The sequence below is a fragment of the Patagioenas fasciata genome, chromosome 1, assembly GCF_037038585.1.
Source record: "Patagioenas fasciata isolate bPatFas1 chromosome 1, bPatFas1.hap1, whole genome shotgun sequence".
Lineage (NCBI taxonomy): Eukaryota > Metazoa > Chordata > Aves > Columbiformes > Columbidae > Patagioenas > Patagioenas fasciata.
The window spans coordinates 113657754-113684212 of NC_092520.1; the positions used below are offsets into that span (position 1 = coordinate 113657754).

Below are 26459 nucleotides of genomic sequence, written 5' to 3' on the forward strand. Positions count from 1 at the left end.
CCACCACGGCCGGGCGGGAGGGAGGGAAGGGCGGGTGGGAGGTGGGGGTGGGACACCGGGGGTCGAGCGGCGGAGTCCGGTGGGGTGAGGAGAGACCGGGAGTGAGGGGGGGGGGTGGTCGAACCTGCCGCGCCCTCCCCCACCTGAGTCCCGCGCACCCCCAGGCACACGGGGACACGCAACTCGAGACACGGCGGGTGTCCCCAGCGCCGCCAACGCCCCTCGGGGTGCCCTCAGGTAACTCCTGCCGCTCGCTTCCACGCGTTATTTTCAGTGTTGTGCTTTCACGCCCCCCCAACCCGTAACAGAAACCCAGTGACAAACCAAGCACACACACACCCCCACGCACACGGAGGACAACCTGCACCCTCCCCCAGCCCGCCGAGCAGCGCGGCGGCGTTAACCTTGTGCGAGGCCGGCAGCCAGCAGCAGAGCCGCCCCGCGCGGCTGGGGACACGCGTTGCCCACGGCCGCCCTCCCCCATGCACGTACAGCGCCCGCAGCAGCCACCCGGGCCCTGGCACACGCTGCCGCCGGCCCGCTTGGCAGCGCCTGTTACCATTACTATTATTATTTATTATTTAAGCTCGAGGCTGGTGGGGGTGCACGGAACGGCCCCTGCAGAGGCCACCCGACATGGAGCTGGAGGCACGTTGCCTCACGCACATAAAACACGCGGAACGCGTCGTTATTATCGGTTATTATGACGTTTTGTTTCGCACAGGGTGCAATGACCCACACGGGGCCACGCTCAGCTCCCCGGGGCGCTCCCCGGCCCGGCACAATGGGTGCTTCCCGGTCCCCGCTCCTCTCCCTGGGGCCGCCGGAGATGCACAGGCCGGGCTGCGGGCAGCACCCCCCGGGGCGCTGGGGGGTTGGTGGGGCTGACGCGGCCTCCATAGCTGTGAATCAGCAGAAAACGGGCTTTATTGCCCGCCGGTGGGAATGCAGCACCCGGGGACAGACACACTGCTTTTCTGCAGCCTCCGTCGTGCCCGTTCTGTCCCCCCCTCCCCACCCCCACGGGCGGCGGTAGCGACGCGCAGCTCCGCGCCGGGGGGATGATGCAACGCGGCCGGGCTCCATGTGCTTTCCCCTCCCCCTCCGCGGTGTGTTTTTTTTTCCGCCTGGAGGGTCACCCGGCGGCTGATTGATTCTCCTTTCGCCCTGCTCAGTCATTCGGGGTTGGAAAGTAAATAACAAGTTGACATCATTACCGCGCTCCGCAGTGCCCCGCCGCGCCGCTACCGCGCGGCGACGAGTAGCTGCGCACACAAAAAAATCCTCGCCGCACCGGGCCCAGCCCCTGGGACCGCTCCTGCCCGCCGCAACCCCAGCACAGCGGACCCCGGGGCCGGCGCCCCCCCAACCTTGGCTCGTACCTCCACAGCGCTGGAGTGGGGTTCCGGCCGGTTGCAGGGAGCCGCCGCGTTTGTTATTGGTGGTTGCAGCTCCGCGAACTCCCCCTCCCCCCTCCCCCGCCCAACCCCCACCTCGGCCTCATGGCTAATGTCATGCAAATAATAAGATTATCTGGATGTTGCCTGGGTGTCTGCCTCGGTGAGCTGATCCCGGTGACAGCGAGACTCGCTCGGCACCGAAAGTCGTATTTATTATTGTTTTGTGGTTTTTTTTCCAAATGACCTTTCCACTTTTTTTTTTTTTTTGGTCTTATTTTGACATTAAAGGGAATTTCCTGCTCATTATACATTTAGCCCAAAGCCTACGTATGTGTTGTCGCCGAGCGTACATGTGGAAAAATATGATGTAATTCAAGGCAGCACAACAAAGATCATTGCTACATACATTCACGTATGTGTTGAAACGAGAACTCTCGAAACACTGGGAAATGTTATTGTGGGCTAATGTGATTCATTTTCGTATTTGGAGCCTAGAGACTGCAGCACAAGGCCATCAGCGCTTAAGCTGACATACCAACAAATGTCTCGTGTTCTAAATAAGCTCCCATTCCACTTTTTTTCGAAAATAAAACCTACATCAGGTTCTTATTACTTGACAATGTAAACAAACAGAAACCCACTCCAGGTTTATAGCGAGACAGCATTGAATTTTTACTTCTTGTGCTTTTTGCTTATTTGCTTGCTTTTAAAGTGCTATGGGCTTACAAATGAGGTAAGCTCGTCAAAAAAATGGTTGCAAGTCAAGACCTGTGTAGCTTCTGAGGCTTGGTCACCCAGTAAAGAGGCTGGGACCATTCCCACTCCTGCATTCTCTTTCTGGGAGACCTTATTGTGGCCTTTCAGTATTTAAAAGGGGACTTTAACAAAGGTGGGGACAGACTTTTTAATAGTGCCTGTTGCAATAGGACAGGGGGTAACGGTTTTAAACTAAATGAGGGAAGATTCAGGCCAGACACAAAGAAGAAATTTTTTACAATGAGGGTAGTGAAACACTGGCCCAGGTTGCCCAGAGAGATGGTAGATGCCCCATCCCTGGAGACATTCCAGGCCAGGCTGGATGGGGCTCTGAGCAACCTGATCTAGTTGAAGATGTCCCTGCTCATTGCAGGAAGTTGGACTAGATGACCTTTGAAGGTCCCTTCCAACCCAAACTATTCCATGATTCTATTAATTAAGCTCTTACCCCCTCTGTTAGGCCTGGTCCTGGCAGCTCAGCCTGGCCGGGCAAGCTCAGCACTGGGAGACTGGTGTTGCAGCATTGGAGGGCTGTGTGGCCGGGAAGCACCAGGGCAGGGGGATGTCTCCAGCAGCAGCCCCAGTGAGGGGCAGCATTACAGATTTATACTGGCCAGTGCAGCCTTCCAAGACATGGGTTTGATTTTTCACTGCAGCATGTGCTCATCCTACATGGCCTGGATGCTCTGACTGTGTAGCCTAGTTTGAACCTCCGGCTGAGAAAGCCATGGGGTCCCAGCTGGGCATCTAGCTCATCCCAGGTTGGCCAGAGCCCAGCCCCATGCGCTCTTCTGCTGAATGGGCAGGGAGACGGGGCTGGGCAAGAAAAGATGGGGCGGTAGGGAGCAGGAGGTATTGCCACAGCAGGGAAGTTACACTGCAGCATCATATGGATATGATCAAGTGACTTTTTCTCTCAGTTTTAACAGGGCACAATTGCTGCTCATGAGCAAGGCAGGGTGAGTCCTGCAGGAAGCAAGCCAGGGATGCCCACCTCTCCTCGCTTTCTGAACTGGTTCCTAGGGCCCATCGGAGTTGTCTGTATATCTGTCCATTGCTATGTCTGAGCAGCAGCAGCGAGGGAAGGCATGGACCAGGCAGGCTGCAGCTGGCCCTTGGGGAGACCAGGTTAAATACTGATGTGACGCTTGCTGAGAACTGAAAATGAAGTCTGTCAAGGGAGGTGCTTTTTTCAAGCTTTCCTTGACTAAAGGGAGCAGCACAGAACCCATGAGAAAGACTTGAGGTTTTTCAATTAAAATTTAAGAAACCCTCCAACTATAAAGTGATGGTAGAATAAAAGAGAAAAGAGTGAATTGCTGCTCTGGCCCTTACAATAGTTTTGGCCTTGGTGTGACAGAAGACCCCAAAGTGAGCATATATAAAAGAAATCACCAGGTTTTTAAGAGGTTTTTCTTTCAGTTTCATAACCTGTGATGCAGTGGCCGTGATCAGCAGCGGTGCTTCGGCCCTGAAGCTCCGCGCCAAGGAAGCCAGAGCTGCGGTTTCTTACCCTCATTAAAATGGAAACCCAAACCTGAAACAATCAAAGTGAAGGACTAGCAGGGTGGCCTACTGTGGAGATAATGGGATCATAAGACAAAATATTTTGCATTTTAAAAGATGAAAGCCATTGTTATTTTTCTAGTGCTTCATCATCATGTATTGTGTTGGTAACTGTTTCTAAACATGTTTTCTCCTTACACCATGTTTTTCTGTTCTCTGACTATATAGGTGAAAGTAAATTCTCCTGAATAAGCAAATCACTCAAAAATTAACAATTCCACTTTTATGTAGTTAAAAATTCTCTCTCACACACACACAAGTCTGAAATACAGATTAATTATTTACTCCTGTTATGAAATTTAAAAACTGTGGAGGTGCTTATCTCATTAAGTTTTTAACAGAATTAATGTAGAAACTTTTGACATGATAGTGAAAACCGAACTGGTGTTTTAACTTGGACAGATGCCTCAGGACTATTTAGATACAGGTGCAGTTTGCAATCCTTGTGTTGCAATACATATTCTATAAACTGAAATGTGACATGTTAGGCACTTAGTTCTGCAACACTCTGGTGGGAAAATAAAAAAGCATATTATTATTATTGTTGTTGTTGTTATATTTGTTGTTGTTAGTGTTATTAGTGTTATTGTTTGGGGTTTTTTTAGCACATTTCTGGTGGCAAGCTTTGATTTCTATTTTGTGAGCATCTTTACAGTATTTGATATTTTTCAGATAAATGTTCTCATAAGAGTCATTCATGTAAGCAACTGCTCTGCAGCATCAAAAACCAGTTTCTTATTTTCCCACTTGTTAATATCAAGAGTTTCAATTTGAAAAGGAAATTCTGATTGACTAAGATATTTTCAGGAACTGAGATCATCACTGGGATTTTTTTTCTTCATGTGTTACTTCATTGATGTCTTTGGACTAGACTGAAAGCTTTTGCTTATTTCACAAACACTTGTGCAAGCAGACCTCTTGAGTAAAACAACATCATAAAAAAATCAAAAAGCAAAGCAGGAGACCTTATTTCAAAGTTTTTGGAAGGCAAGACTGCCAAAAATGTTTTGATTTTGTAAAGCAAGCACAGTCTGATCCTTTTTCTAGCCTCTCTACCCTTTTTCTCATGATAGTTTGCTTCATGTGGCTTATAATACCTGCATTTTCTGGCAACATTTTTTCATCTGCATTTTTGAGACATGAAGATCTAGATTCCTTGGGCTCTAATAAGAATTCAGTCTAATCTAGAAGGAATCTAATAGATTCTGATAAGAATTCTGATGTTATTACACTGTTGAAGAGGTTTCAAACCAGGATACGCTGTTCGTAGTTTCTGCCCTGTGCCATTATACAATCAATGCACATCTTCCGCTGCTCAGGGATGCTGCTTATTAGGTAAGAGTTACATTGAGTGTAGTTCTGCTTCTTTATATAAGGTGATAAGAACATAGTCAGTGATTCTTCCAAAGCGCAGTTGCAAAATCTAAATACATTAGGACAACACTCCTATTTACTATATGAAAGATATTGTTTAGTATGTGGAACACATGTAATTGTTATTACTTAAGGTAAAATAAATCAGAAACTTTGATGTATGTAATCTATACTCCTCTGATCTATTTAGTGGGCTGACATGAAGGGCTGAGCTAGCTATATGGGTCCCTTAGGATCCTCAGATGGAACAGAGATTTTTTTATGTTGCTCTAATTTACTCTTGGAGACAGTTTGGCCTCCTGCCAGTCTGGGATAGAAAGAAGAGGGAGGTGATCATCTCTTTCTTTGTCTTCCATCATCTACACAGTGTTGCATGGTCCCAGCTGTGCTTCATTAATGCCTGGGACAGCTTATGATTTCAGGCTTTTTGGAGGAGAAAGTAGTTGTATCTAGGAGCTGGCTGCAGTGAGTGAAACACCTGGAGTTAACGGGATCAGATCTCCTGCAGTGAAGCCAGACTTGGTCAGAGGTTGTGCTACGGATGTGAGAGATGTTAGCAATGTTAGCAATCCCCCTTAGTTGCATGGGTATTCTGGAGGTGTACAAGTCCTGAGCGTTGTGATGGTGCTGTCAGATGTCTCCCCTTATCCTGTGAGGAAAACTTTGCGCTCTGAGGCCAACAGCAGGAGCAGCCCTGCTGGCACACTTCTCAAAGTGGCTAAAGCCAGGTGGGAACTGGGAGCCTACCCCTGGAGAAGACCTAATCTTCCTGAAGAGTTCTTGTTAAGACAGATTGTAGAAAGAGCCTAGTGGGGACTTCGCCGGGAAAGCCTCAAGGAGAACCCTGTCCCTCTCACAAGCAGTGCATATGCAGAAGAACAAGCAAATGAGTTTCAGGGAACAAGACATGTCTGTATCCAGATAAGCAAGTAGCTCTGTGCAGGTGAGTAGGATGAAACAGTGGTTGTAAGGACCAAACATCTGCATAGCACCAACACCAGCCTCCAGATGCCTCTCAGGGCTGGAGGTGTCTGTCCCCAGGCTGGTCCTGCAGACCACCTGGCAGTGCTGGAGCACCCTGGACATACTTCTGAGGTGCACCAGTTGAGTTAGTTTCACCCAAAGGGAACCCAGTTCTGCTCAGAAACCGCTCTGCTCTGCAGAGCAAAGCACAGCACAGGGGGAGAGTCAGGAGAGTAATTTCAGAAATGCACCCCTGATTTAGACCAAGAGCAGTACAGATAGGTCCCTGTTTCTATTGACATTGCATTGTATAATATTTTACACTTTAAAAGGTTCCCTGTAATTCAGTGGTTTTACTCAGGATTTAAAGCATGACTCACTGTTGTGAAATGTAAGACATATGGATTGCTTCCCTTGCCAAATGCAAAATTTTGGGTTCGAGAATTCTAAAATGGATTTTCTTTACGCAATCTCTATGGCTACCGATGCGCACAAGGTACACTGTATCATTTTGAGATGCAAGCTGCCATTTTGGGGAACAAGGAATAGAGGGGTGAAGAATTCTGAAGAAACTCATATACCTAATGCTAACACTGACAAGAACTAACCTGACTGGGAGCACCTCATGTGGTGCCATGGCCAAAAGAGCTGCTGTGATTACTGAGTACACAGAGAGGGGTGCGTAAAGAAGGAGAATAGAGCTTATACTGTCTCTCTGCTTGGTGCTGGTGGTGTGACTGCTACTGAAGTAATCCCATTCAATTATCTGCACTTCAAGAAGGATGACGATAAATTGGAGGAACTACAGAGTACTGATAATGACAAAAGCATTGGAAAATAGCTTATTTTTAAAGATAGCGATCTGTTTGACTTATCAGTGGAGCAACTCAACCCTCTGGAAGAACCAACATGTGGGAAAAGAGCTGGCAAAGGACTCTTCAATCTATCGCACAAACAAGGAGAACTAAAGCTCGAAGTTACAAACAAAGTAACAGGTTTTTAAGGACAGAGAAAACTAACCAGTGACACAGCCGGTGTGGCTATTCTCTAACTTGGAATCTTAAATCAAAGCAGGGCTACCGAGGCACCAAGAAGTCCTATGGCCCACATTATGACATTACATGCTTAGAGCAAACCGTTGCAGTGGTGCTTTCTAGCCTTAAAATCTTCAAACACAGACCTCGGGGAAGTCGTACTTTTGAGAAGCCAAAGTGTGTTTGGCTTACTATTTACCTATTAATGTATTTAATACAAATTTCCATTAAAACTGTTGTTGATATACTGAAAACAGAGAAGTTTTACTTTGCCTTACAAATTGCACATTATTTCTACAGGTGTGTGCAAAGTGTCGGTCTTTCTGTTTTTAACAGGAACAACTTTGTACAAAACAAACATTTTCCCTAAAGTTTTGGGATTTTTTGTTTTCATATTCCAAAAGTTTCCTCTGGGACCTTATTCAAGAGACAGTAGAAACAAAGAAAAGATAATGTACAAACCCATCGCTCTAGCAGTAAACAAAGCTATTACAGGAGTAATGAGACAGACCTGCTTTTCAATCTTAAATTCCGTGTGGCTGTAGTTTACCTCATAGAGTTTAGAGCTGCTGTTCGCACGGTCCAGTGCTCTACATGGACATGACCAAAATGTATGAGAGAGAGGAGAAACTCAGCTCATTTTGTATGATTAAATCCAAACCACAGTACTAGTAAATGTTTAAAAGTATTCAAAATGCAATAAAAATTAATATTTAAAAATTCAGACTATACTTCCTAGTTCCATGTTTTGGCCAGGTGCATTTAAAAACACTGGGTATTTAAATAAAAAGCATTCAGGTACCAAATCTGTGTTGGTCTCTGTCTTGTTCTGCTTGAACTCAACAGTGGTTTTGCCACTACTTCAGTGGGACTATAATAAGGCACTTCACTTTCAATACCTTATAACTACTGGAAAAATAGTGGATACAATAGTGTTGAATGCACCTCTAATAAGTAATCTTTTTTTTGTACTATTGCAGTTCCTAGATAACACAGAAAGCCATTTGAAAGACTCAGCAGCAATGGAGAAACAGGTTTGATAATCAGTACAAATCTCCATTACAATCAAAATGATTCCTTAATACCTTACTGTCTTTACTCCCAAATCAAGTATTCCTATTGCATATGTCAGTGCTGCTAAGTGCGAAGTTCCTTCCTTCCTTCCTTCCTTCCTTCCTTCCTTCCTTCCTTCCTTCCTTCCTTCCTTCCTTCCTTCCTTCCTTCCTTCCTTCCTTCCTTCCTTCCTTCCTTCCTTCCCTCCTTCCTTCCCTCCTTCCTTCCCTCCTTCCTTCCCTCCTTCCTTCCCTCCTTCCTTCCCTCCTTCCTTCCCTCCTTCCCTCCTTCCTTCCCTCCTTCCTTCCCTCCTTCCTTCCCTCCTTCCTTCCCTCCTTCCCTCCTTCTTTCCCTCCTTCCCTCCTTCCCTCCTTCCCTCCTTCCCTCCTTCCCTCCCTCCTTCCCTCCCTCCTTCCCTCCTTCCCTCCTTCCCTCCTTCCTTCCTTCCTTCCTTCCTTCCTTCCTTCCTTCCTTCCTTCCTTCCTTCCTTCCTTCCTTCCTTCCTTCCTTCCTTCCCTCCTTCCTTCCCTCCTTCTTTCCCTCCTTCTTTCCTTCCCTCTTCCCTCCCTCCCTCTCTCTCTCCTTCTCCCCCTCCTTCTCTGCTTTCCTCCATTTCCTCCTTTACATTGAATCCTACAGTTCCAATGTTTCCTTTAATGGTGGTATTAGAAACACAAGTGAGGAAAGATAGTAGGAATGACGTAGTTTCTGTATGCCCCTCAGCCATCTCCCTTGAATATCTTCCTAATGTGGCTAAGTTTAATTACGCATTTTGAGACTTCCAAAATCAGACTTGACAGCCTGGGCTTCAAACTATAGCTTCCTTTGCATTGTGTCATGGTAAATCTGTGGCAACATTTTCACAAGCTGCAGTTGCTTATGATTCCTCTGTGTAATTGGCTCTGTGTAGGCTGCTGGCTTTTCTCTTTTTTCTTGACAAAGAGGGAAATATTAAGTGAGTATAACACATTATATGGGTTTGTATTTTCTGTACCAAGTTCTTTTGTTCTTTTGTTCTCAAGAATTTAAATGTTTCATTTAAATTAAATTAAAATTTTGTAATGAAGGCTACAAATCTGTGAGTCAACTTGAAATACTTTTGATCGTTTACATAAAATTCCTCATTATAAAATTTTTTGTTCACTTATCCTTAGAATAGAATTAGCTCATCAGCCCTATTTTTTTTTTTTTTAAGGATGCTGACCATCTGATGCAAACTAACTTATCTAAGTTACATTTCTAACTCCGTCAACCATGAAAGACTGGAGAAAACATAACTGAGATACACGAGGTAAGCCCAGAATTTTCATAAATATACCAAAAGTGGAACTGATAGTACCCTTGGGTATATACTGATTAAGCTTACTGTATTTCTTCTTTTTCTTCTCTTTTTTTTTTTTTTAAGAAAAACTTTGAATTGAAGGTAAACATTGTAGACATTATAAAAAATTAAATGCTCTTGAAAGAAGGGTTAGATGTAAAATCAACATTTTTTAATGAGTTCTAGTGTAACACTTATTGTAGTAGTTTTGGTTTCTATATGCTAAGAAATTTAGATTGAGCCCTCTGTGATAAGAATAGAGGCAGTGTCTTTACATACTTATTGTGGCATATTTGTACATTTATTCACTGGCTTCTCTATTAGAACTTGAAGGGGCCTGATACTGAAATTAGCCCGAGGCAAAAATACTTAAACCAGTATGCAATATACAAAGGATTTTTACAACACAGGGATACTATCAGGTTAAAACGATATCAGCTAAAATGGTGTCTAATTTCAGCTCCAAGTGTTCACAGAATCAGCTTCAAGATTAGGGTGAGACAGTGTTAATATTCAAGCGGATTGCAATGTAACTTTCCAGATAGAGAAAATACTGGGGTTTTTTTAAGTCTTATGGACTCAGTTCTACAAATCCCAGTCCCTCCAGATGAACTTGAACTTAATTGGGAGTAAGAGCAGCTGCAAGATTTTCAGATATCACACAATTTCCGTAACAGTCTACATTTGCACTCATCAGTGTGTATGTTTACTATTGTAAGAGTAATGAGTAGCCCAGCTAGGAAGATCTATCTGCCATGAGCCATGTGAGCGTTTGCAACTGGTGTGTGGTCACTAAATGAAATATAATTACTTTTTATCTCTTTCCTTCACCCAGTGCCAGGAGAGGCTAACCAGCTTGCCTTCCGCAAGGGTGTGCTTCCACGGAACCTTCCCAATTGCTTGCAAAGGCAGAGTTTGCCTGAATCTTTCTGGTAGGGTATGTGTTAATTCTGCTTGTTATCTTCTTTTACCAAGTTTACAAATTGCTATAAAATAGCAAAGCAAAAATCAGATTTAGCAACCAACACAAAGCCGTGCAATTACTTATCTTTCAGCGTTATTATGGCTCACAACCATAAGTGTGTATTTATGTGTACATATTTGCACACAGCAAGAAACACACAGGGACAATATGCAAACGTGCTTCATTTACAAACCCACAACTTGAACCTCACACATGAACCTTTACCCTCACGAAGAGTCCAACTGAAATCAAGAGGACCAACGTGACAACAGCCCTTTACTGCATCACACCAGTTCAAAGAGAAAGGCTTTGATGTTCTAGTTGCATTGCAAGATTTCTGTTGTTTAGCGATACAGTAGGACGCTCAGTAACATCCACCCAATTATGGACATGTACTCTTTACTTCTCGGTAGTAATCAGAGCCTGAAGCTTGGGATGAATCTGGTTTCAGTGTTTCTGAACTACACAGATCCAGGTACAGTGCCAACAATCATTTCCTTATGCTTTTCCTTTATTTTGAGGGCAGCAAATAAATTTTATCTTGAGGTAGAGCAACATTTCCCCTTTTTTATTTCCAAAACTAAACAAAAAAATTCATGTTGTTACCAGCTTACTTTATGTTAAGAAAACCCCACATTGTCATCAGCTTACTTTATTTAAAAAAAAACCACCAACTTTGCAATGTAGCTATGCCCTCCAGTCTGTATTTTAACATTGCTGACCATACCATTTTGTTGCTAAACCCAGAGAAGGCCATGGGAAGGGGGGACATGCATGTATTTGCAGAGATGTACATACACATTTGCCTGAGAGAAAGGTGTGTTTCCACAAGAATCCTCTCATGGAGGATCAAATAGGGGAAAGAACCCTCCAACTTTTAAACTGGAGCAGGGGAGATTCAGGCCAGACATGTGGAAGAACTTTTTTATGATGAGTGTGGTGAAACACTGGCCCAGGTTGCCCAGAGAGGTGGTAGATGCCCCATCCCTGGAGGCATTCCAGGCCAGGCTGGATGGGGCTCTGAGCAACCTGATCTAGTTGAAGATGTCCCTGCTCATGGCCGGGGGTTGGACTACATGAACTTTAATGGTCCCTTCCAAACCAAATCATCCTATGCTTCCATGAATTCAGTAGATGTGCTGGAGTAAGACCTGAAGGCCTGGGTCACCGACCATACCCATACCCTGCTCTGTTGGTCAGTGTAAGGTCCTGTGCAGGCACTCACGAACAACAATTGCAGGCCTGAGTTCATGCAACAATGCAACATCCCTCTTGGATGAAACGTGACGCTTCTTATCCCTCAAAGGTAGGCAGAAGCAAAGAGAAACACAGGGCTTGCATATAATAGAAAGGATGTAGGTTTATTTAAAAATGGAACCTCCAGAAATCATTGCAGCAGTATGCCTTCCTTTCAACAAGACAGCAAAATAAACTGTATTTCTAAACTGTATTTCATAAGGAACAAGAATCTATGGTGGTTTGAAAAATACACAAGAAACTCACATTCCTATGGCTATAATAAAAGTAATGGTTTTGTTTTTGTTTTTGTTTTTGTTTTTTTTATGTGGATTAATATGAAGTAGCTGCTCAGAGGCAGCAAAGAGAACAGGTACCTCAGTGGTGTCCCAGATCCTGTCCTCTAGCTACTGGAAAAATACCCCCACCCTTTTCTTCTGCATCAGAAATGTTTCAACACACAGGTAGGTCCAGAAGAGGTGCAATGCAGGAGAGCTCCATTAAAGCCAATGGAGTTCTTCCCATTTACAGCAGCTAAGGGGTCATCCCTAATTTCTTTCTGCAGAAGAACGTGCAAAGCGGATTTCAGATATTTATTATGAAGCAGTGGACAGGTTGCAGGTCTGATATACTGTCTAGAGATGGTCCCGTAGTAGGGAAGAATGACCAAGAGAGAAAGGGCATCTTCTAGGTGATAATTTTCTTTTTCCCCCTCTGAACTGAATTTCGCACTTTTTTTTGTGGTGAATGTAAGCATCTCATTGACATGATTTTATTATTCCTAAAATGAGTTACAAATACTTGAGAAATGCTGTCAACAAAAAATGGAGTAAAGTAAAATGTTTATAATTATCTCTAAAATTAGTACCCCTTTAAATAGTGTATTTACATGAGCCATCAGCAGATCAGTTAAGTACTTTCAGTACATTTTACTTGTAGTTGGCAGAACAATTTCCTTGCCAAAGTACACCAATGAGTGGGAGAGATTGCTGCTAACAAAGTAAATAGAAAGAAATGTTTTGGGAATTTTTTTTCCCTATACTTTGTGTAGGATTTGGAAAGAAAAAAATATCTTCAATTCCAGGTTCAAAAAGACCTCACTTTACTCACACTAGCTGCGTTTTTGTTTTAAACCACAAGCCTCTACAGCTGTGAAAGTGCATGAGCTTGAAAAGGAAAACAATATAAAGTCCACTGAGTTCCAGAATCTCCATATAGACATTCCTCCAGTTTCTGAAAGTTTAAGGGTGGAGTTTTGGCTCATAGGCAAAATTACTGTAGGCATAACAATACACTTTTAATCTTAAAGGGTTTTTTTTTTTTTGGTTTTTGTTGGGTTTTTTTTTTGTTTGTTTGTTTTTGTTTTTTTTTTTTTAATTAATGGAAGCTGGCACATTAGAGAATGTATGAGATTTCATTCCACCAAAAAAAGCAATAAGCAAAGAAAACATATTAATAAATGCACTTACCAAAGTAAAGCTATAGTTACATGAGCATACATCATAAGAAAAGTGCACTTTTTTATTTCCTCAGATGGTGGACAAAGCCACTATTAAAGTAAAATGTGACATGTGAGCAAACTTTGTTAATGAGCTAGTTAAAAGTATTTTCATTTGTACTTACATTTTTGTTTACATTTACATTTTAGAATTTTTTTCCCTTTCTATTTAAGAATCTGTAAGCTCAGTAGGGCCAAACCTTATGATTTCCTTTGTGAAAAGGAGATAGAGTTGCTGAATAATTTATATTGTATTCATAAGATAATTCGTAAGTGCTGGTGCTTCTCACCCCCCAAATCTGAATGCTTTCCATATTAATAATGCATTCATCCTCCTGATCCCCTGTGAAATAAGGTGAAGGTGTTATCTTACTGAGAAAGTGGCAAATGCATAAAGCAATAGATTTTTTGACTGTAGTTGCAACAATACAATTCTGGTCAGGATATTTTGATGGCAAATCATTGAGTTTAACGCAGGGTACACGTGATGTGAATCTGTAGGCTGTTACTGTGGATGCAGCTGGCACAAGCAACCATTTGGGAATAAGTCACAGAAGTATACAGTGTTTTGAAAAGATGGACCCAATTTCAAAGGAGTATATTTCACGTTTTCTATTTCTTCTCACGTTTTCCTCTGAAGTGCATGGTCACCCTGTGCTCTTCCCCTTACATAAACCATTCGAAACTCCATGCCCCACTCTTTTGAGTGGTAAGAGTTTCATTCATGGGTCGTCTGTGGCTGCAAAGATATGGTGATTTCAAATTGGGTCCATCTTTTTGAAACCCCCTGTAGACTCGGCTCACTCATGCGGACAAGATATTTCACCCATCAGCAAAGACAAATTGAATTTTAATGGCACTTGCTGTCTACCTGCACGTGGAACAGGCGAAGAACTTGAGCTGGTGTCGGATGAAGTGGGTGGGACAGGGGTGATAGTCGATAATGCTAGCGGACAGGGCTGCTGTTTGGGGGACCTGGGCAGGCTGCAGCAATGTGAAGTTCAAGGGAGGCAAAAGCAAAGCCCTGTCCTAGGGCTGGAGGAAGCTCCTGCAGCAACAGCCAAGAGGGGCAGGAGAAAGTTGATGGTGGATGGGAACCTGTTTAGCAGGGGTACCCCGGGGGCTGGCGCCCGCTTTGCTCAAGGGGAAGACTGGGGCATGGTGTTAGTCCAGCCCGGAGAGAGGGAGACCCTGTAGCTCCCTGTAAATAAAACAATGTCCCAACTTTGAATTTGCCCCCATGTTGGGCAGGGGCTGGGACAGATGACCCCCTTTCTACCCAAATTTGTGTGAGTTTGTGATTCCAAGGCTAACTCTGCCTGGGCAGGGGACTGGGGTGAAAGCAGCATCTCTGTTACAACAGGATATCCTCAGGAGCCTAATTTCTGACACTCTTAAGCGATAGCAAAGTGTTTGTTTTACTTTGCCCTAAGAGTCTGGTGAAATGCAAAACCATCCCACACATGCCATAGGGGAAGGCAGGAGTTCAACACTTCCAACAACAATAAAAAAGGAGAATATTTGTTTAGAAATCTGAGCATAATTTTAATGGCCTAATATTAATCAGCCGGGTTTGAAAATGATGGTCAAATTATAAATAGAGCTGAGAGGCACTGCCTACAAAAATATGGTTGTATTTGCATTATAAATTTTATATAAATAGAGGAGGTAAAAAAACCCTGAAATTTTTCAGGCTTGAATTCCAGCCACTCTGTTAATGTGAAACCTGTTCTTTCCCTTATTATTTTCCATTCCTGTGCCTGTGAAACCTGGGCTGGGACTAGCCACCTCTCTCTCCCACTCCTGGCTGCTCCCTCTCCAGCCTTTACAGCCCTGGAACTGCTAACTTGCTTTGTGTAAGAAAGATTAAGAAAAGGTTCAATGTTTCTAATTGCAATCTGCCCCTTTCCATGCTAAAATCTAGCGTGGGATCATTAACAGGTGGGTTCTTGTGGAGGCATTTGGGTCTAGCATGGCTGCAGCTGCCTGGACTAATACATTATTTGGTTAAACTTTTTAAGCATCCCTTTTCCAGCCTGTACTTGCCTGTGTGCAAACTGCAACGAGTCAGATTGCCTGGTATTTTGGAGACAGCTACCTGGACTGGCAGTAAGACACAGATTTTACTCTGTAATTGCTGTCCTGTGCAACCCTTTACACTAGCTGAATTTGTAGCCTGCTCATCACTTTATCAGCTTCTAAAGAAACAAAGGTGGAAAATAAATGTTTTTCTTCTGGAACTTTTCACTGATTTTTAGACGATATCTCTTAAATAAAATTTATCAGGCATGATATGAGTTGTGTTGCCTATTTATACCTTCCTAACCATCCTCCACCTTGCTTTTTCCTTCTTGTCTCTTCCTGCTACTGCTAATATACTATTTTCTGCTCTGGTGTTCTTCCCAAGGTGCCTTGATGTTTCCATATTTATTCCTTAGATTGTACCAGCATGTCTCCATTAAAAATAAAGCACCGTGTCATATTGTTCCTGATACCCCTTAGGGTTTCCTTAGTTTATGTCGTAGCTGTAAGAGTCAGTGGTGCTGCCATAGGTGTCCCAGACACCAGGTGCCAGGCATCTCTGGGAGAACCCCTCAGGGTGCCCTGGTGCTGGGCACACAGGGGTTCAGCTGAGGCCAGCAGCTGGGTCTGGGCTTCTCACTTCTCGGTGACACGTTTGACCACTGACACCAGCGGATGTTACTGCTTTAACCTCCATAAGAGCCAGTCTGGATCTACAGAGGCTTTGGTGAAAACGCAATTCAGTTCACAGGAAGGTTTTCTTACTACTGGGAGGTTTCTCACTCCAACAGGTTGTGAAGCAAATGGCCTGGATTGTAAATTTATTTGCCATCCCTAAGTAAGAATATTTTGACATAAAATTCCTGACTTGGGTAAGAGGAAAATGTGCTATGCGGTGGGTCATAATAAAACCATAGCATCCTTTCCCTGAATTTTGCATCCATTCAACCACTCTTAAGGGTACAGTTATAGACTGGATCAATCCTTGCTCTTCCAGACACAATCATCACCCTTTCCTGCCTTAATTTGCTTATGGTGGGGGCGTCAGATCCAGTTTTCCTTCACATTCAAACATATGGATTCAAGATGTGGGCTGCTCTTGCAGAAAGAGATTGTATTTTTTACTTTCCCTGAAACTGAACAAGCAATTGTCACAATCCAACCTATTGTACTGAAATGAAGGAAAAAAACCCCAAAAATGGTTATAAAGCGGGGGACTGTGTACAGGTGGCAAAGCCGGGTGCTAGGTAAATGTTGTGCAGAGTAAGAATATGCTCATTAAAGAGGCAACAGAGAATTAGAGGAAACCATTTTAGTTTACATTCAAGTACATTATGGGACTGTTTATAGGGCCCAAAAGAACTTTCCGAGCATTAACACATCCAGTATGAGACGCAGAGGTGGTAGAATCTATATAAAGGTGAACAGACGTGTAAAACCAGAATAACTTGTTATCATTTACATTGTTGCCGGCTCGAGGCTATGGCAACTACTTCACCCACCTTTTAGAAATTCATTCAGCATTTTTTTCTGTGGGGTGGATTTAAAGACAGCATTTTTTTAAGGTCAGGGAACAATGTCAATAATAAATCAAGCCAATCTTATGCTATTCTTTCAGAATAATGAAGGACACATGTGAGAGTCTCTATGGAAGAAGGTATTGTTACTGATAATGGATTGTGAAAGGAGGGGAGGGTTCTGTTTATGTTCTTTTTCCTTCTCTTTAATTATAAAAGATCAGATGATGTATATATCTCTGGATCTATATATTTGTGTTGTGGTAGAAATTAATCTCTTATCATCCTTTCCTAGGTAACTCCTCGGAGGCTCCAGATTTCTGGACAAAGGAGAAGAGGAGAAAATTATGACAGCAGAAAAATCTATGCAAATAAATCCTAAGTACTGAGAGGGAAGGTGAGTTTTATTCACACTGTTTGGTTTTGATTTTAACTCAAGTACTGAAAAACACTCAAGAGAAAAATTATCTCTGTCTTTCTTCGGGGCAGAAGAAGTTCAAAGCGAACATGTGAGGTCTCTGATGACTCCTCAAGTAAAGTTATGAGAGAATTAGCCTTCCCGGTAGCTTAAAGGTGAAGAAAAAAAACAAGAAGAAAATCCTTTCCTCGTACACATTTTATCATGCATTTAACGTTCTTCATAAATTATTGAGAAATGTGCCAATTAATAGTTTATCTTTTAAAGCATTCTTATCTAGATTTTTTTTAGCAAATAGAGAATTGGATGGGCATTCATCCATCTTTTTATTACTTTTTTCCCACATTAGGCAGTGCTATACATTTCCACAAGTCATAACAAATGGTCCCATTTGCTGTGGGATTTGCTCCCAGCTGGGACACAGACTGTGGTATGTCTTTACTACCAAAACGATGTCTGTGTTAAAGCTGGGGAATCAGCATGTGTTGCTAAAATCCCAGTAGCACCAAATACAGTTTTTACTGCAGAGTACCTCAGCGAGGCCAGCACAGAACTTTATAACAAGAGGTGACCTTACCTAAATATTTTAGAATAAAACCAAGAAAGGTTTGTTTCCTTGAGGGTTTTACAGGGGGGAGGGGGGAAGAAAAAAGAAAAAAAAATCTCCTTTATTTATAACAACAAGAAAAAAACCCTCTTTTGTGAGGAGTGGTAGGATCTAAGGTAGCTCAGAAAAAGAGGGGGGGAAATCAGATGTGTCTGTTGACTCTTCCTGTACAACACTGCATCTTGACTCCCGCGATGTAGCCACTGAATGGATTCTGTAATTGTAAAATAAGCCCAGCTTTTCAACAAGTGTGTATTGCTATGAATTCCCCGCAATCCATGGAGCTATGGTACCTACAGTAGTTGAAACCTTGACCTTTTAAACTTTTGCCTTTGTCTGTCTGTATCACTGCTTTTCCCTTATTAGCTGTCTATGGAAACATAATAAAATGACTTTTTTATAGCATTTAATTAATGCTTACACTGGCATCCCCCAAGAACGCTTGAACACTCGGGATTTATTCACATATAGGATTTATTCAACATTTAGGGTTTATTAATTTTATCATTAAACCTTGATGGCTACTAGAACTGAGTCTATACGTGAAAGGACATGTCTATGAAATTAAAATGGCAAACTGTGTTGCTGGAGGTGTTCCTTGTGCCACAGAAAGGGTTCTGTTTCCAGTATATTTAAACCAGCTCACCAAACCAAGATGTATGGGTAAAAGGCACACAGTTCTCTTGAACAACTACATCTACATTGGGTTTTGCTAGCCGTATCAGTTGAAAGTAAACTAACAAAATGTTTCGCAGATCAGCCTCTTGCTTCAATCTTATAGCAAAGTTTCCAGAAAACTTTGAAACTTGAATAAAAAAGAAGAGAAATGATATATTAGTGCTATCTGAGTTTGATTGCTGTCATGTAAGTAAAAAGAAATTACACCTACTCTAGGTGGAATGGTGATTCAGATAGTTCACCTTTCAGTTGAAGAACCTCTAAAAGGAAATGTGCTTCTGCTTCTAAGTGGATGTGTGTGGGAGATAGATTGACATTAACACCTTGCACTGAAGAAACTATTCTCTAGGTCCCTTTTCACAGCTGACTAAACAACAGTGCTGGTTTAACAAAGAACCACAGGCGGCAGGGCTGATTATAGCCCATGCTGAATGAGGAGCTTGATTCAACAAAGTAAATGAAGGTCAGATTAATCACAGGTCATATTTCCCCTGCCCACCCAAGCCCTCACTTTACATTATACACATAATTGTGCTACATTTCTAGAACGTCAGCCCAAAGCCTGGATTCTCCACCAGCCTCATTAGCCCTCAGAACAGACTCTGCTGACTTTGTGGTCCATACCCATTGCCACTTCTACTGCGTGAGCGGTCAGTATAAAAATACATTAAAAGAGCAAGAGAGAAGCACAATTGTAAAGGTGTCAGTATTTCCTTAGCTACATTGCCGAGCCATATCAACCACAACATGAAAGTTTCTTTTATTTAACAGGTCAGGTGTGTACTTTAAAAGCTTGCTTGACAGTTACCTTTGATAGGTGTTCTCATAGCTTAGGTCACCTAATTTGGGGTCCAAGTCAGAAGTAAAGGCTAGCATAAATCTCCAATTTCCCTGCTCCAGTATTGCTTTAAAGCAATAAGATAACCCTATCTGTTCCACTACATTGTTTCCCAATTACTCTAGGAGGTTTGACTGCGTTTAGGGAGGGAAGAACTTCAGGAAAAGCTCTTGACATTTAAGACTTCAAGCCAAATATTTTTATTAAGATCTTTCTTGCACTGTGAATATTAAATATTTATAGCTGTACTGGGCCAAGAAGAAGGCAGTGCTCAGGTGCTTCAGCTGGGTTGTTTCTATAAAGTTGGCAGACCTTCTAACTATTTTAATGGCAGCATAACTCCATTCACTTAACATGATATGGAAAACATATTATGAGTGGCCATTAAAAGTCTATTTCTCCATTTCCCAAATCTGCTTGAAAACCCTTGGAAATCACAGTAATACACCTGAAAACAGCTAAGAGGTGTGTGCCTGCATGCCACGATGGGGGACCAGAGGGATCGATGCCGTCTACTGTGACTTCCAGCAGTCAAACTACCTTTGATATCTTTGTCTGGCTGTTCAGGGTAGATACATCTGTATGTTTTCTTGGCATGTATTTTGTGTACATTGCCTGTTTAAATCGGAAATGGAAATTAAACTTTAGTCTACAAACTGTAGGGCAAGTTTGAGGAAAAAGGCTGGAAGCCTCTAACATGACCATTATAAAGTCTTTAAAAGTATTTACTTAAGTTCCTTTGGTTTGGCTTAAAATCATCAGATTAAATGTATCAAAAAGAGTCCAGGGATGACCAAAATGAAGATTTATTTTTTATGAAAAAATAATATAAACCTCAGATTTTCCAGTGTGAATTTTGGAGCTGGTCAGGTACTTGCTTAGGAGTAGAGGAAGGGAAGAGAAAGAGGACAGTGAAAATGAAACATGAGCAGAAGGTTGAGCATGTTCAGCTTTCAAATCAGGATGGTTTAAGGTTCATGAAGAGACAGGAGTCAGGTTTGTAGCCAGGATGTGAATGACAAAAAAATAAGACAAAGTGCAGAACATAATAGCTCTCTCCAAAAATCAGCAGACAAAAAAAAAAATACAGGGAAGATAAGTGGGATGTGTCACAGGTAAAAGAAATAATTACAAGAAGGCTGGGAGACTATTATTTGGCAGAATTTTCTAGGCCAATTTTGAATTGCAGACATCCTTTCAGTGGCTGTAGGCATTTCCTGGTTTGGCTGCAGTTTACTCGGATGTGTAATGGAAAGAGGAAAAGATACTCGATGCAGTCTTCTGAAAAGTGTGAATATAAGTATGTATAAACCATGGGCTGCTTTTAAAGTCCAATAGAAAATGCATAAATTCAGGAAATTGTATAAATTAGCATTACTCTATTTGATGGTAATGTAACCATTTACCTTAGGTGAGTATTTGGCTCTTTTTTTGCTCATGTTGTGCCAAGACTTATTTTATTATTAAACTTCTAGCTATTTATTGAACTCCACCTGTCAGGGCTTAAGAACTTCCTCAGAGATGCTAAAGGTCCTGAGTTGACACTGGAAACGATGTACCTTGGAGGCTTTCAGAATAGTCCAGAGCATGTTTTGCACTGTTGAAGACCAGACCCTTAGTGTTAATCTTAAATAAAGTTGATGTCTTGCATTTTGTTTGATAGATTCACATGTAATGACCTTGATGTGTTAAAGCACAAGATTACTGATGAGAAATATTATGAAGAGCTGAGAGTACTAGAAATCAGAACTGTACCAAAACAACTTTGGGTTAACATAGTCCCTTTGGACAAGGACTGTTTCGTCTGTTGTTATTTGATTAACACCTCGCATGCTTAGGCCTGGCTCTGAGGCTGCAACATTTATCAGTTTTCACCATTCAAATAATATAATTCAATACATGTGCGCATCAGACTTCTAGCCGTATCTTAAACTTAGAGCATACAAGTAAATCCTAGTAGATTAATGGAACTAGCTATGTGTTTTTGAACGCTACCAGAACAGAGCAAATGAGTAAGGAGGTATTGACAGCCCTCTGAACTCACCGGTTCGCAGGCTGGTCCCTACAGAGAACGTACATACTGGGATACAAAGGGATGAAGATGGGAAACCCTTGATCCGCTGTTGAGCCAGGACACTTCTCCTGGACCTCCCTCGCACTGGGTGAAGGAGGAAGCTGGAATGAAGTGATATCAAACCCCATCAGTCCCCACCTACACAGCATTTATAGGAAAGCTGATTTCCCAGAAAATAGGGTTTTATCTGAGATTTCAATACTAACTTAGAACCACATTACTATTTCATTTAAAAACTTGTACTATGTGGAATTGACATGGAACAGATTGAAACCTGGGACAATTATAGATACAAAATGGAGTTATTATTAGGGACATGTAAAAAAAGCTGCGCTTTTTTAGTGGGCTTGCTAGAGAGTGGCTCCATCTGATGAAAGATCATTTTAGATGCTGACATCACATCTGTGCTAATCGTGTGCAGATGACAGAGAAATTGGCAGGGTGGTAAATAAGGGAAAAAAGTTGCCTGTACTGTGCAAACTGAATGACTTATTTTGCTTGTCATGATGGGCATGATGTATTTTTATAAAACTAAATAGAAAATAATACAAATGGAGCAAAATTTCAAGTTCTGGTTTGAGGATGCACAACTGTCTCGGCAAGCAGTCACACAGGGTGTTATTTAGTAATCTGTGGTGATCGCCTTGAGGTGAGTGCTCAGAGGAAGCCCATGCACTAGAAAGCAAATGTCCCACAGGCATCTGCAGATATCTTCATCCTGGAGGCACAAAACAGGGCACCAAGCGGAGAAGTGGCTGTGCCCATACATGTAATGTTGAGTGTAAAATGTTGTGTCTAAGCAAATAGTTACATTTCAGGATGAAATTGGAAATTTGAGAAAAATATAAAAATACAATAAAATGGAGCAAAAACTACAAAGCAAGTCTCTTTATATGCAAGGAATTAAACTTACAAGTTTAGAAGAGAAGATCACTATGGATATACATTTCAACACTGAACAGCTGTTTGGTGGTGTAAGCTTTTTGACCTTTCCATAAAGGCATAATAAAATCTAATCAGTGGGAAGTGGAGTTTGAGAAATGGAACTTCAGAATAAGATGCAATTAAGATGATTTAACTCCTGGTATCACCTTTCTTCTGGATGCTCCATTCTGCCATCATGGTTTTGCGCCTCAAGAAATTATGAGAAATTTATGTCCAGTCACAATATCAAATTTGACTCTAATTTATGGAAGAAAAACTGCATTTTCTGATTAAACAAAGATGAAGAAACCAACCAAACTAGCTAAGAACTACCTCAGCATCAGTCTTTATCTACTGGTTGATTTTATGTTAATGATCATGATAAGCAGTTAATGCAAAGGATCACACAACTGCAAGAATTAAAGCATTACTCTTTAAATCATAAAACCCTCTGAAAGTAAACATAAAGGGAGCCTACAATAATATTCTATTACAAATCCATTACTCATCCAAACTAAAACACTCATTTAATAAACAGAAATATCTAACCACATTAGCTGTTTGAATATATTTTGGCTTTCTCTGTGTTAGAGCATATTTCACAGATCAAATGAATCCATCAACTGTTTACTTTGGAATGCCAGGCTTATTATGTCCACCGTTCTTTTTAATCAGCATTTAAAATCTGCTTGTCTTTTACGTTTTAAGGAAACGGAGTTTCATAAACATCATATGCACTACTGAAGACAAAACTTTCCCCATTGTTAGGAGCCTTTGTTTTGTGCTGCTGAAATAGATCTTGGGTTTAGATGGGTCAAAATTTCTAAAAAAAAAAACCCTCCCTAGAAATATTCTAAGGATGGATCAACCTTTGTAATATAACTTTTGTGGAGGTGTATAAGAATTTCTTCATGAGGTATGACCCAGCTAGTAGACCATTTACCCTTTTACCAGAGCAATCATTACAAAAAAGTTTGAGCTGACAGGGTAGATACTGGTTAATATGTTGTTAGCATGTATGTCCCAGCATTCAGCTTATTTTTTAGCATCTGCATGCATCTAAATCACAGGTATGAAGCCAATGTGGTATTTCTTTCACTGCCGGGAGCTAAGCTGCCAAAGGAAGTAGATTTAGCAATACTAACACAGAGAACAGACTGTACTGGTGAGTTACCTACCCCTTTGTCAGCCAGCTCCCCTGCGTCCCTACTGTATCTGCTCCTGATGGGAGATGTGAGATCCACATAGACCTAAAATTCCTGGGTTTGAAATTAACACCTCCATTGAGCACCTTTAGTGAGAGCTGGACAAGTTGGTTGACTCTTCCTCTAGCAAAATACTAGCTTAAAATATCTGAGTATTAACCCGACTTCTAAGATGAAAATTACTTGAGTGAGCAACATGATATCTGTTGTATAATTGTGCATGGGTACGAAAAAAAGAAAATATATTTTTTTCAAATAAAAGTACTCCTGTGTGACTGCTGTGTGTGCCATGATTGTGGTTGATAGTCTGTTTTTGTGAATTATAAAATATGAAATTTGACATAGTAAAATACATAAAAATCTATCCTTGAAAGATATAAATCATTAGATTAATTTAGCTTGGTAAGGAGGGTTAAAGAGAAACTAAACACCTCTGTGTGTGAGTGCATGTGCATGTGTATGTGATTGTAGGGGACTTGTGTGTATAACATTTCTGATACAGAGATATTTATCTAACAAACCACAATCAAAGAAATCTCTGCCCTAAATAGGACTGTGACCATAAGATAAGGCACGTAAAAAGCTATCTGGTACCATCAGGCCAGAAACATGACATTCTTACGGTGAATTGCTGCAGCAAACACATTCTTAGCAAAACACAGTCTTGGAAAGTTGGAGCCAGAAGAAGTTAGAATAAAAATAAGAGGCACAGTTTGTGCAGAAAGGTTAATTAACCACTGAAACTACTTAATAAAGTGTAGTTGAGTCTTTAGAACTTGAAATTTCTAATCAGGGTGTACAGGGCTCTCCACAATAAATCCTAGCTTAGCTCAGGATTATGAGCTTATGGTAAGAATCTACAGGCACAGTCTGATCTCTCTACAAGATGATATTTTGGCCTTAAAAATGTCCAGAATAATTCACTGAAATAATAGTGACAAACGTAAGGACTGTGGCCAGTGTTTGAGCACCACAATCAGTGTATTCTTCCAGTCTGTCTTCGTGGAACCTCATCTCATGTCTTGGTTTGTGATACCCCTCTGAACTCACACAAAGGGGCTGATCTCATCCCATGATGCAGAGAAGCAACCCAACCAAAACTTCAGATGTTCCCATTTGCATCATTTTTGAGAGGAACTGCTGTGTTATCTTCATCAAACACAGACATCAGGAAGGAAGGAACTTGCTGGCTTTGAGTGGAAGGGAGGACTCAATGACCTCTGAGGTCCCTTCCAACAAACATTTCAATGAGTCTGTGAGATTGCTTGCTCAGTATTACTTAAGATATATACATTCTTAGGACAGTCACTACATTCAAGTACAGTCACTGAAGTGGTTTTTTGTTGCTTAGAACCTCCATGAGTAGAAGTTAATCTTATGTAATGAGTACTTTACATGGCATTCCCAAATAATTGGAATTTGGAGACAAATCAGAATTCGGTGATAAAAGGTTGGCAGTTTCCTCTGCACTTATGTGGAGGTTCCTCATACAGTCTTGGAAAATTTCAGACATCCCTGAAATGAATGGTGGATAGAGGTTTGTATAAACTCTGGAAAGTGAGATGTAAAAAAACCCCACATTAATGTGTCTAATTCTGGACACTACAATTCTTAAAAAGTTTACTTTGAAGTGCCATACTTAACACTGTTTTTAAGTTTTGCTTAAAGTTATTTTAAATGTTTTGTTGAAAACAAGTACTAACTTTTCCTGCCTATAAATACAGTTATGAAAATATCTAAAATGAAATTTTACAGTCCAAATAGCTGGCATAGCATAGTACTTTCAGCATCTGTATTTCCTATTTTTGCTTTGTGTATCCTTATACTCATAGGGCAGAAGAACAACAATGCCATGTGGTCATTCTGTGATGGACAGATCTTCCAAGAAGCACAATCAAATTCATTTTTCTTGTGTCATCATTGTTTGAAAACCCACTAGTTTTAACATGGATTAAGTAGGAAATCAAAGGCAAAACAGGACATATTCTTGCATGAGGAAACGCACAGGATATTAAGTTAACTCCATACTAAAATACTGAATCATATGTAAGAAAGAAACGCAAATAGATCTTTTCTGTAATTGTAAAAAAATATTTTCTTTTTTATGCATGTGTATATTTAAAACTGTAGCTCTTTTAATAACCATGAGAGGACTAAAGGTGCCTGGGAAAATAAATCATGTGAGAATTTCAGTACTGGCTGCTACAGAGCCCAGAGGAGGTTTGGACAATGCTTTGGAAAAGTGAAGTGTTGTGGAAAATATTACAGTGTTGTGGAAGAAGTAATAGTTTATTAAACATAAGGGCTGCAAAAATGAAATTATGTGTGGTCTGGCAAGTGTTTTCTTTTTAAAGTTATGCACCCTGCTCATCCAAAAATATGCTAGAAGAACCCAGAGCTAGTTGAGGACGAGCAGCTGTAAATGCCTGCTGAGCACAACAGTCAGAGGGACTTAATGCAGATCTGCCCTTGGTGCTTCTCTGATGCAGATTACAGCAAGTAATTCTACAAGTAGAATAACAATGATAAATCATTTTCTGAGAAATATTGTTTAACTTTTAGGATTTATTTTAGAAAGAATTACCAGTAGTTACTGCTCCGTGGAAAAATGGAAATTATGTTCTTAAATTACATGTAGTCACAACACCAATGTTTTGTGTCATTACCTTGTTTTGGGATAATAATCTGTGCCTCAAAGCACGTACATAAGCTGATGTTGTCCACTGACCTCACGCATGAGGGACAGGACTAAAGACCCTCTAAAGTAAAACAAGAAACTGGGGCCACTATGAGTGAAATTGCATGTCTGAGGTACCAGCCCACAGGAAGAGTATGTAAAGCAAATCCATAGCTGTGGTGCCACAGGGTCAGCACGCAGGTGGTTTGTATAGTTGGGAGCTGATAACATTATGGTAGAAGAGCAGGAAACAATCTTGGTTCCTGTAGCTCTCAATGAATCAACTCGTGTCACCAGAGTCCTTTGCAAAAGTTACTCTTATTTAATACTAGCT

The 26459-nt window shown here is 41.4% G+C and overlaps 1 protein-coding gene and 1 long non-coding RNA gene across 6 annotated transcripts in view; one reads left to right on the forward strand and one right to left on the reverse strand.

Moving 5' to 3' along the window:
* The window catches only part of TBL1X (transducin beta like 1 X-linked), a 201492-nt gene extending 201071 nt beyond the window's left edge, over positions 1-421 (reverse strand). The window contains exon 1 of one of the 2 annotated variants that reach the window (XM_071813032.1): positions 405-421. The gene's annotated coding sequence lies outside the window, so the exon portion shown is untranslated. Of the gene's footprint in view, positions 1-158; positions 320-404 lie in introns of those variants that run through there. The other variant, XM_071813023.1, reaches the window with a different exon arrangement.
* LOC139828770 (uncharacterized) lies at positions 69-26459 on the forward strand. 4 transcript variants are annotated; one of them, XR_011740704.1, is made up of 9 exons: positions 69-237; positions 8074-8127; positions 9342-9437; positions 10303-10404; positions 10845-10906; positions 12012-12131; positions 16806-16844; positions 17000-17101; positions 25281-26459. It is a non-coding gene; the product is annotated as an uncharacterized lncRNA (long non-coding RNA). The 4 variants fall into 4 exon arrangements; XR_011740707.1 differs by lacking the exon at positions 16806-16844; XR_011740705.1 differs by lacking the exon at positions 10845-10906.